We start from the raw sequence: 12,759 nt of genomic DNA, 5'->3' as shown, positions 1-12,759 counted from the left end.
GCAAGAATTGCAAACAAGAAAAATTCGCGATACGTATTTGGAATTCTGGCTTTGCTTCGGCCATGTTTGCAATGCTGCTTATGGAACTTTCTTAATAAATCAGGAAGGTGCCAATCTATTATATTATACCTACCTAAGTTAACTGTAAAGTTCCAGAGACACGACTGACTTCAAACGGGAAGATTTCTGAATTTTTTAGGAAGCTTCCCGTATAATTTAGGAAGGTTACTGAGTTTTAGCGAAAAACGATACTAGTTTTTACAAAATATGTTACTGGCAGAAATTGGGCACATCAGCTGCCCATTATTTTCCAGGAACATGTCTGAATCATTTTCACAGTGTGTTTACCGTAGTTAGGCAAATATGCATGTATTAATGTATTGTATGTAACTATTCATCCCTTAATTTGTTTCACAGTACTAAATATTTTTTTTACGAATTCTGTACCAGGAAAAATTTCATACCTTAATTTTTTGCGAAAGCGTTTGCACAGACAACTTTGGTTATAATAAACTCTAAAAACGATTCCATAAACGTTCCCGGGAAATAATAGGCAGCTTATGTGCCCAATTTCTGCCAGTAACATATTTTGTAAAAACCAGGAACGTTTTCTGCTAATATTCAGGAACTTTCTGAAATTATCCCGGAAGCTTCCTGAAAAATTTAGAAATCTTCCCGTTTGAAGCCATTCGTTGGAACTTTAGAGTAGATTTGGATTGGTATAACACAATAGCTTGGCACTTTCCTAATTTATGAAAAAAGTTCCATAAGCAGTATTGCAAACATGGCCAAAGCTAAGACAGAATTGCAGGTAAATAACGAAAATTTTACTCGCCTACAATTCTTGCAAAGCAATTTAGTCCATACTTATTCGCTTCCTTTGGGAGCTTAATGAGCATGGACGGGCCGTAATTGAACTGAAGCTGATACACTTTATGAATACGCTCAGTTAATCTTTAAACTGGGAGCTAAAAATATTTTTCAAAACAGTGAGAAGTCTGCATTCGTGCAACTTGTAGCAATTCAGGAAACTTTTTGACAATGATACTTGATTTGTCCAGGAAGTGGATAGAAACCATTGAAATCCCGAAATGTCACGCAGAAATACTCAGTAACGTTTTGGAATTTTTTTGCAATGTAAGTATAGAAGCGTGTGGGTTGAATTACTGTAGTTTTAAATCTGAAACAGGTTTCCTAGACGTTTTAAGCATTCTTAACTTCTAAAAACTGATTTGAAAGGTTTTGAAAATTGCTCATAACACATTGTTTACTGGTATTATTTAATTTACATACGTTACAGCTTCAATTGTGGTCTTAAAAACTTCATTGCAAAATTTAGTATTTTACGCAAACAGCCGAAATACATATTTTTTTAAGTCATCGACTTTAAAAAGTAACAATTGTATGTGTGTGTTTTACCATAATTTCTCATAACAATGAAAATATATAAATGCATAATGCAACGTTACCAGCTACTCCGCAAAAATTGCGAAACTCCGCAGCTCCGCAAATACAGTATTGTGGCAATTAATTAGGAAATTTTATTTTTTTCGCTTTATCACACTTAAGCGAATAAATAAGCACTCAAATTCAGCTCAGAGTTCAAATGGCACTTATTTTCAAACCAGTGGTTGTTTGTACGCATCAGGTAAGTTGCAGGCATATAAATTCTTCCGCCAAGTGGCTAAAAGTTGGCAGTATTAGTTGCTCGCTTGCTGTGGGAGTAATTAGAGTCATGGATATCAGCCCTGAAACACATGCTAAAGTGATTCCACTTAGAGAATGCACTTTTAAAACGTTAGAGGAAATAGGCAAAATATTTGGAGTGAGTAAATCAATTGTCGGGAGGATATGGCTGCGGTTTAAGACAACAGGAAATGTTGGAACCAACTGTGTTGGAAAATAAGCCGAAAAAGATCAACTTCGACTCGTGACGACAAAAGTTTACATCGAATGAGTGTTATGAATCCTCGATTAACTAGTTTTGATCTGTCCAAGTCCATGGTGACAGCTGATATTGACATTGCACCTTCAACAGTGGTTTTAGAACGTGGGCGGAGAGCATGTCGACCGTACGAGAAGCAGCTTCTCACGCCTCGTATGAAGAAAAAAAAAGGTTAGAATGGCCACGGAAATATAAAATATAGACTGAGGAGAGCTGAGAAAAGGTTTTGTTTTCTGTGGTTCAGGGAATTAGGCCCAGGTTCGTGAGAAGGATCAAAGGAGAACCTTTTCGTCTGCACCACATTAATCAGGCACCCAAGTATCCACCCAAAAAGACGTTTTGGGGTTGTTTCTCGTTTCAGGGACATAATCCCTTGTTCCCGTAGCAGGAATGATGAACAGTGCCAGCTAAGAATCGATATGGACCCAAAATGTGCCTCCAACCATGTCTAAACTTTGGCCGAACGGATATTACGTTTTTCAATAAGACGGCGCGATGTCACACAGAGAAGCAAATCTTTAATTTCTGCTCTAAAAACGAACTTACTGTACTGGGTCAGCCTGGAAACTCCCCGGACTTAAATTCGACTGAAAATTTGTGGGATATCGTTAAAAAACGTCTTCATAAATTTGACAGTACTATGATGGAAAAGCTAATTTCGTCTGTTTTTGACATAAGGTATAATCAGGGGCGTAGCTAAGGGGGGGGTTTTGGGGACAAAACCCCCCCCGAAACGTTAGTCTCAAAAAAAAAAAAAAAAGAGAAAAAGAAGAGAGAAGAGAAAGAAAAAAAAAGAAGAAAAGGAAAAAATTCCAAGCGATTATATATATATATATACATATTATATATATATATATATATATATATATATATATATATATATATATATATATATATATATATATATATATATATATATATATATATATATTATATCTATCTATATATATTATATATATATATATATATATATATATATATATATATATATATATATATATATATATATATATATATATATATATATATATATATATAGATAGATAGATAGATAGATAGATAGATAGATAGATAGATAGATATAAAAGAAGTAACCCCCCCCGAAAGTCGGGTCTAGCTACGCCACTGGGTATAATGACGTTGAAATTAAAAGTATATATGCCAGTCTAGTACATTCTATGTCAAAACGTGTCTGTGATGTTCTTAAGTCTCGACGATGTCATATTAATTATTAGTTTAAAATGTATTCATGAAAAACTTGAATAAAGCTGATTTTTTTGAAAAAAAATGCATTTCCCAATTAATTGCCACGATACTGTAGTTATTTTGCTCCGCATTCCCCGTTTGATCTTTATCTTTTCCAGGCTTACCGGAGATTTCAATAGAATTAAAATTATTTAAAGTAGATTTTTCTACTTTTTAGGCATTTAAATATGAAAACTAAGCACTTATACTCAAAGCATGGCATAGTGTTTAAAGTTTTAGGGGTTAAGTCGTTCAAGAGTTATTAATCTAAAATTAATTATTCTTATACTATTATTTAAAATGATTATCAAAGCTCAAATCAATTTTCGATAAGAGTTTTTTTTCCACACAAAATGCCTAGTTCCTCCGCAAAATTTTAAATTTCTCCTCAAAATCACCACAGAAGTTCTTCAAATTGTTTTTTCAAGGTTGGAAACCCCGCAGAATAGAATAAAAGAGTGAGAAAAGGGACAGAAGTAAAAATGTAACAAAAAATAAAGTATTAATATTGACTATTCTTTATTTGTTCAGTTTGAACTATACATAACTATTTTTTATTTTTGCGTACTGTTTTTACCATATTTTGGTTTTCTACCGGCTAAAGCCAATAGATATATGTGTAAATACATCCATTCTTATTTTTTCCTAAAGGATTAAAAAAATTTAAACGTTCTCGAAAGCGCCATTCCCATGCTTTATTTAATAATTTGAGCGGTTTTCATTTAACTTTGGAAAGTTAAAAAATGACAAAAAGAAATTTGAATCCTAAATAAATATCATGTTAATAGACGATAGGCACATTTACTCAGAACAAACTTTATCAGAAAGAGCTTTTGAGGTGGAACAGCTGCAGAAAATTATTTTTTGATTTGGTAAATTTAAGAGCTTTTTAAAACGATTTAAAATAGATTAACTATAGCGCTTAAAGAACAAACTGAAACGTTTTATTTTTCTCTTCTTTTACCTTTCTTTATTTCGTTCTTTTTTTTTTCTGTGTGACCAGGATTAAAAGTAAAATATTTTCTTTTGATATAGCTCATAATATATTGTGCAATATTACAAAAAAGTTTCCCACTTTATCTGTTTTTTTTTTATTAAAAAAGAAAAACACTTGTTTAGAATCAAACTGTTTTGTTGAGGGTAATTATTGACGCATTTTATTTGCAGCAGATTCTTCTCCACCGCCTGTGCATAGACTTACTTAATGCTGAAATAAAACGAAAAATAATGCATCACCCTGTATTATACCGTGCATAATACAGGGTCTGGCATATCTAACTTCCGCTTTTTAAGGTCGCGCTGTGTGAGATATGGTAGGGATATGGTGGTGGAGGGGGTATCTATAAATAATAGTATACGTGCTATTTGCTTTGGAAGCAAAAGCATGGTTCGGTGAGCATCGTCAAATGCTGGGAGACTTCTAGATTTATGTGCAAAAGTTTAAGACCACTCATAGAAAAATCAGATTTAATGGAATTTAGGTTTATGTGATAATTAAGCAAAATCTTTAGTCAAACGTCTTGGAATAGTACTCGAACCGACATTGGTACCTTTTGCAGGCACATCAACTTTAATTCTATTACAACAGGTGGTTAGACATTGAGTGACCATCCTTCTTATCATACGATCATCACGTACACTGGTTTTTCTTGAGCGATCCCTTCTCTTAAGATCCGTATGAATTCCCGAAATTTTGAGTTTACTGACAGATTGATGGACAGCTGTCTTGCTGACATTTAATTTCAAACTTATTTTACATTCAGAAAATCCAACTTCATGCAAAGCTACTGTTTCGCCCGTTTCTCCACAGTAAGGGAAGCCTTTACACACATTACAACGACCATACAACAACACTGTGTAGGGGAGGGTGGCCCAAAGCGGGTGGGTCGCCCAAGGCGGGTAGGCCTTCGCATGCCCACCATGGTGTGTAAGGCGCGATGAATACTTATGTCGTGTTCACATGAACACCCTGGAGTTTTAATCAGTCACAGCAAAAAAGTAGTGAAGCGGCATGGCGCAAACAGGCATAAATTTTTTAAAAAAGATACATTTCTTCTTTTAAAAAATGAAGTTTTGTAACTTGTGATTAGTCGAAGACCAGCCTATTTTTTTCATTGTCAATTGTATAACATTATTCTGACACCCTCCACCTACAAACTACGATAGCCATTTCGTTTGTTTCTTTTTTTAAATTTAAGGTTATAATTATTGAAAGAAAAACATGTCTTTGGGCAAAGCGGGTACAGGATTTAATCATATACTTATTTTTATTTCTTGACTTGTGTCCTGACTTAGATTTTCTCTTTCGGTAGGATAGGTATAACTTTAAAAAGGTTTTTTTTAGGATGGCAATAATTAGTCTATTAATTTAATCAGTTATTTCTCTATGTATCATAAACAAATGTGCTGACTTTAAATTGTATAAGTACAACTGTTTTATATTTTTTAATATAACGGCAGGTAGCTAATCAACTATTTTAATTATTTATAACTTCATATTTGGTTGGCAAATGTATCAAACCACAATTAGTTAAGCTTACTCGTTTTGGGCTGCCTGGTAGGGCAAAGCGGGTTGTTTGTTAATGTTTGTAAAATTGGATAATAAATAAATATTGGGTTTGAAATAATACAAAAATCACTTTTTGTTTTGTAGTTCAAGAACCCTGCTAGGAAATAAAACTGAAATTAGTGCGATAAAAATCCAAATACCACAATTTTCGAGTGCTTTTCGAAAACCTACCCGCTTTGGGCCACACCCTCCCTATGAAAAATCCGATAATGAATTACTGATAAACGAGACAGGTAAGTTTAAGTGTCGAATGCAATCAACGCATGAAATGACACAATCTGTTAAAATAAAGGAAAATGACTACTGGTCGTAAACTTTTACTTGCGACTGTAATTCTTGAATTTTAAGGTCCTCTGAACTCCGACTTCTGTGCCACAAAATCAATCAGAGTCTAACTCTATCACTTTGTCTCCAATCTGCAGCCTTGGCAGAAATGTAGTCTCGGAGGGACCGACTCCGACTCTTGGAATATAAAAACTTTCTACTGCAACTTCGACTCCTTTATCCTAAATCCAGCCTGACTCCGAATCCAGCCTGATCTGAGTCCAGGAATTGTAGGGCATCTGACTCCGACTCCTTTGCCTTAAAATCAGCTCGACTCTGATTCCACACGCACTGGCAGAGCTGCTTGTTTTGAGAGAAAATGACAGACTCTGATTCCGTACCTAGGAATTTAAAACCTCTCGCAACTTCAACCCCTTCACTTTAAAATCGGTTCAATCCCGACTCCGTAATCCTGGTTTTTACTCTAAAATAATGGTTCTTGATGATTTTTTTTTTCGAATCTAAAGTTTTCATTCAGTTGTTCTATTTTTGACAACAGGAAAAAAAAACGAATACCTGAGTCCTTTATGTTTTAATAAAAAAAAGCTGTGCAGACGATTTTTTTTTCGTTTTTTGATAGTTAAAAATGTTTATTTAAGTGGATGTTTTACGATATTTTATTTATTTTCTAAAGTATATTTATTTGTTTTATTGTATGGCAACGGGGAAAAATAACATCATAGGTGCTTAATTTTTGCCCAGAAAAATGAGCTTAACGAACGATTTTTTTAATAATGTAATATTTATTCTGATGAGCTTATTTGAATGCGATAAAAGCTTTTTTTTAAATGTAAGTTTCTTTTAGATTCATTGTTTGAAAGGTGCTACTACTTCGTTCGTTATTTTATTTTTTACATATGTGTTTCATGAGATGAGCGAGGCATATTTTGTTTCGATTATATAAATTAGCTAAAAATGTTTAAAAGTTATGTTTTACGTAGCTAATTTAGAGAGTACTTATTAGATTATACAAAGTCGACATTGGTATCCGGTAAAGTAATTTCGTTTAGTTAGGACGGAACTTCTTGCAAAATTACGTTCTATTTGAGATGAAATTGAAAAGTGTAATGCACTGATTTTTTGGGGATGAATCGTTATCATTAAATCAAACTAACGAGTGATACTATAATGATCTTGTTGCAAACATCGTTTAGTATAATTTTATTTTCACTGCACAATTTGTTTATTTTAAACTTCGCTCTGAACTATGCATACAAACTACATTTTTATGCTTTTTTTTTTTTTTTTTTTTTTTTTTAACTTCGTTGCATCTTTAGACGGAATATTTTGGGCGTCCAAAAGTCAGAATTACTACTCGACTCTTAAACTCCTTTGCGCAGTTTTGATCCTGCGGTGTGTTCTTACAACAAGCTTGAATTCATTATCATGCCATAACTTGTACTTTAATTTAAAGATTTTTACATCATTTGCATGACTAAGAATACAGATCGAAATTCCGATAGATAAGGAGTGTTTGCTTCCGCAATTTAAAGCAATCCAATATCTTCCTTATTTTCGTTAACGGTAAACTAAGAACAGGGTTTTAGAACACAAACAAAAATGCGTGAAAGTATTAAAATTCCTTTTGTAGTAATTATAGCAAATGCTTTAAGTTTATAACAGAAGTATTGGAAAATACTTAAAGGTAGTCAAACTACAAATGGTTTCTTTTTTACAGATACTCTTACATCAACTAAACGAAATTGGTTAACCTAATCAAGTATTGCATGATTCATGTTAAGGTATTACGAAAGTAACACGCACTAACCTTAATTTTCATCATTGAAACTTACAAAGCGTCGTTACGTAAATGAAGTAATGAATCACGTTTAATATGATGTAATTCAAACAAAAAGGAAATCATACAATGCCGACTATTCGCTATACCAGTAAATTCGAATACAAAAATCAGATGCTAACTCAACTTCTGCTTTTTGATGTTTCACAAAATCTGGATAAAAACCCTATATTAATATTGAAGTTTCTGTCGACATATTGCTCCGGCTCATAGGATTAGTAAATACGTATTAGATTTATTTATAAATAAAAAAATCATTTCTGATTTAGGGGTAATTTTAATTAAGTTTCGAAGTAGTTATTTTTAAAGCATTATTAACAACTATATTTTGTGTTGTTACATTATACCTGCATGTATTTTGCAGTTATTCGGTAAAAATTTGCTAACCATGTACTGGTAGCACATGACTACGATTTCTATTTTCAACCGGCAGCGCGCACCTTGTTCTTCATTGGTTAGAATTGTTATGGTTTAGTTATAATTGCAATTTAAAAAAATAATGTTTAAAATTTTTAGTTAAGAATATAGGAACTATGCATAACTTTACGCGCGCGGATTAGTTCATGCAATCTTGTTACTTCTTTTTACAAAAAAAAAAAAAAATATTGTATTTGCCAAAAAAAAAAAAAAAAAAATTACTCAAAAATCGGCCATAATTTACATTTTGCTCGTCCTCGAATGAATATTGCGTTTTTTTTTTCAACCCGGCCACACATGCATATATGCGTAAGAACGCTTAGACACCCGAAATATCCATTTTGACGATCCCCGACTAAAACTGCAACGAGTTTCCTCGTGACCTCCGTATGTATGTATGTGCGTATGTATGTCGCATAACTCAAGAACGATATATCCTAGAAAGTTGAAATTCGGTACGTAGCCTCTTAGTGGGGTCTAGTTGTATCCCTTTTTTGTTGCATTCGGATATTACAAAAAGGTTTTTTTTTTGGGGGGGGGGAATCAATGTTAATTTCAATGCAACCTCAAGTGGTATAATTTGGCAAACACTTGACCGATTTGGCAACATATCGTCAGTCTTTTGGCCGTCAAGTTTTGTCGCCAATTTAGCGACAAATTTGGCGGTTTTTTTTTCTTTTTTTTTTAAATCTGGTTTCAATTTGGCCACTATTGGTGATATTTAGAGTGTACCATTGACTCATATTAAAACTACCAATATTAGAAAGATTAATCTGTATAAAACGGGTTTTTTTTTGCGTCGGTTCACAACAAACTTGGGATGAAAATATTTAAAGTGTTTCTTTGCTTACTCCAAGGCACTATTATCATTAAATTAGCGTGAGAGGAAGTCATGGGATGCACATATCAGCTCATTTTTTTAATAATGAAAGGATACGTTTATTTATAATGTACTATTTCATATGGAAAAAATTTAAAATTGGGTAAAACGCTTATAGCTTCTTTTTTATGGCAAAATGAATTTGCTAATGTATACTGATTTGCAAAGGTAAAGGGCAATATCTGAAAACTTTTCTTTTTTTTTTCACTTATTGTACTTGAACTTTATTGTATAAGCTTTCTTATTCGGTTTCTTAGCAATTTCTTTTAAAAATATCAATTTTGTTCGCCTATTTTTATCTCATAAAACGAAGAGTTGTCTGCCCTGGTTAAGTGAACTTTTAAAAAACGTGACAGCATATTAGAAAGGCATTATTCTTAAACTTTTTAAAAAAATTGAAAATTTGATTGAATATGAACATTTAAAGTAATTAATTTCTTATTGCATATGTGCAAAAGATAGCAAATTTTAAATTTCAAATATTCTTGGTTGTAGATTTGCTTTTTATAAAACACTTCCAGTTGAATATCATAAAAAAGATATCAGTGACCTAATTAGCTGAGTTTTAATTATTATTGAATAGACGATGAATTGTAAAGAATCATTAACAAGTTGATCGCACTTGAATGCATTCGTTTAGTGAGATTCGTGATAAAAACAGGTTCATTGTGAACGATTCCTTGGGCATTCAGTTTTCATTATTTTTCAATTATGTAACTTACGCTTCTTTTACATTTTGTGCATTAAAATAAATGGGAAAAATTAGCGCATAGTATAAGAATAACATTTTTAGTTATACTTTCTGAAATTGGTATTTTTTTTCAAAAGAGTAGCTCTGATCGATGAAGCGCACAGTGAAACTGTACTTGTTCCTAACATAATAAATAAAGTTAAAAAGTCCCCGACTGTGTCGCAAATGTAGAATCAAAAGGGAAATATGAAGGTCCTTTTAAAATCCTTTTCTATTAAAACACCATTACCAGTATTTTATTTGTTAACAAATAGAAACTGGCAACAGATAAACATTTTAAATCATTGCGCTTTCTTTCCTTGTCGGCCAAGAATGAATTCTGTTACCAATCGCGTTAATAAAGACTTAACCGTATTTAAAATCTGCATTTAAAAAAGTTATAATTCGACTTCTATATAACATGGAAGTTCCAAACATATTCCATCCGACGCCAAAAAAATTATTATTATTGCTGTTATTATTATTATTTTGGCACAAACATTTATAAATATGTTTCCACTGCAAAAATTGCCAAAATCTTATAGAGGTTTTTAATTTATATATTTTTTTTATCAATGCCATCCGAACACGCATTTCACCTAAGAACACACTCTCGGTCAACCCTTCTTTCGAACATTTTTTTTTTTCAAAATCGGTCCATCCGCTTAGGCGTTTTAGTGCCACAGACATATACCCAGACACACAAATACACAGAGACGTCAAACTTAGAACACCCTTCCTTTGTTTGTCGGGTGTTGAAAACAAAGATTTGCATTATAGCACGTGATAGGAATTAAGCTCTCTAACATTCGTAAACCAATTTGTGAATAATAAACTTTTACAGTGTTATTGCAAAAATATGGAAACAAACGAAAAACCCTAGCAATAATTCAGTAAATTACCGTCCAATAGCCAGGGCTAAAGCAGAAATACATGAAATACACCGCCAGCTCAGTCATTTCCAGCCGAGGACTGCAGTTTCGTTCTTATTAGCACTCATCAGCCGGCATAGGAAAGTGACGTGACAGAAGCAATGGTTCGGTTCAACTCGAGGATTGAAGGCAAGGCATGGTATATTCAGTAAATTACCGCCCAATATCCAGGGCTAAAGCAGAAATACATGAAATACACCGCCAGCTCAGTCATTTCCAGCCGAGGACTGCAGTCACTTTCCTATGCCGGGCTGATGAGTGCTAATAAGCACGAAACTGCAGTCCTCGGCTGGAAATGACTGAGCTGGCGGTCTATTTCATGTATTCGTAGCAATAATATCAATGTAAATTAAACGCAAATATTTCGGAGTAAAATTTCTTAATACTGCATTAATTGTCTCGTCAATTAAGTGGATATTAGATTTTTGAAAAGTGAAGTATGTCTGAAGGAAAATCTTTGGAATGCAGCGAAACGACGTAGAAAAACCGTTTTACCGAGATCATCGATTGAAACATCAACGTTAATAATGGGCTCGATACGGATTTCACTAAACTGACATTGAATTTGACATCTCATTTTTGGTCTAAAACTTGGTAGCGAGTCATCTTCAAAAATGACTTATTGAAGACCACACTTCCGCTTTATTTCAGTGTCTTATTTTTAGTTATTATTATTATTTTTTGACATTATACATTAATCACACCAAAAAAAGCACATTACAAAAAAAAATAAATAAATGATGAAAAATCATTTTTTTATTTACTTGTTCAAAACGAGCATTAATTTTCCGAGTAATTGAAGTTCTCCCCCCCTTTTTTTTTTGGTGTATTAAAGTTTGTATGACAGTTAAGTCCGTTTTAGAACTATCAGATGATCTTCTATCCGTTAAAGAAATCGTGACCTTATTTTGCTTTCTCCTTACCTTAAATATAGCCATTCTTAGACACTGAATACTAACAAATCTCATCCACACTTTTAATCCCCCCCTCCCGTTATACTTTGACCTAGCCTCCTAAAAAGTTTTAATATTCATAGTTTAAATTTTGAGGATCACTAGTATAAATGCATAATGTTCAGAAATTACTAATCAGCGACAGACGTAGGGCGTTCTACGCCTTCCTGCAAGTTTCGGTCCCTCTTTTGGCAAATACGGCTGCAATCAACGATTAGCAAAGAGCGCATTAAGTATAGATGGATTAATTTCCTCTTCCGCTGATAAATTATACCTTCAGGAGGGTAATTAACGAAAATGGAAAGGTAGACCTTTCAATATTTCAGAAACTATGCGGAAGTGCCTCGATAATTAGGCATCGCGAGAGTTTTGCTCCCTAAATTATATATACTCCGACTTTTCATGAATGGAGTTTATCGATCGGAGCTTTGACCCTGCTTCGTGCAGTATGACTGAATTGAGTGTATAAAGAGTATTATGTCTAAGCGAGTAAAAATTAGTCTATGCAAATAATTGAATTAAAACTTTGTTTCACAAATTGCAGTTTACTCTTGATACTTCTTAATTACCCACCAATAATGAGTGCTGAATTTCTTAATTCTCTTTTCCCACAAAGAAAACTCCGAAACATCATACATTATTTTTTGGGAACGTTTCGATACTTAACGGACTTAAGCCGGTATCTTGTGAAAATCAAGTATACTTGTTATAATGTCTGAATCGCAACAAAACTTCGTGTAGTATGATTGAAATGAATGTATGAAGAGTATTATGTTTAAGCAACTAAAAATTAGTCTGTGCAAATAATTGAATTAAAACTTTGTTTTACAAATTACCCTTTACTCCTGATATTTCTTAATTACTTGTCATTAATAAGTGCTGAAAAATTCTCAACCCTCTTTTTTCACTAAGAATATTCCAAAACGTCACAGATTATTTCCCGGTAATGTTACGAAATTTAACGGA

General features: G+C 33.1%; 1 protein-coding gene across 1 annotated transcript in view; it reads left to right on the top strand.

The window, feature by feature from the left end:
• Positions 1-12,759, top strand: part of LOC129221294 (somatostatin receptor type 2-like) — a 114,687-nt gene that overhangs the window by 70,666 nt on the left and 31,262 nt on the right. The window lies entirely within an intron of this gene.

The sequence above is a fragment of the Uloborus diversus genome, chromosome 4, assembly GCF_026930045.1.
Source record: "Uloborus diversus isolate 005 chromosome 4, Udiv.v.3.1, whole genome shotgun sequence".
NCBI lineage: Eukaryota > Metazoa > Arthropoda > Arachnida > Araneae > Uloboridae > Uloborus > Uloborus diversus.
Note: the sequence above shows the minus strand (reverse complement) of the source record. Positions and strands in the feature narration are given on the sequence as shown.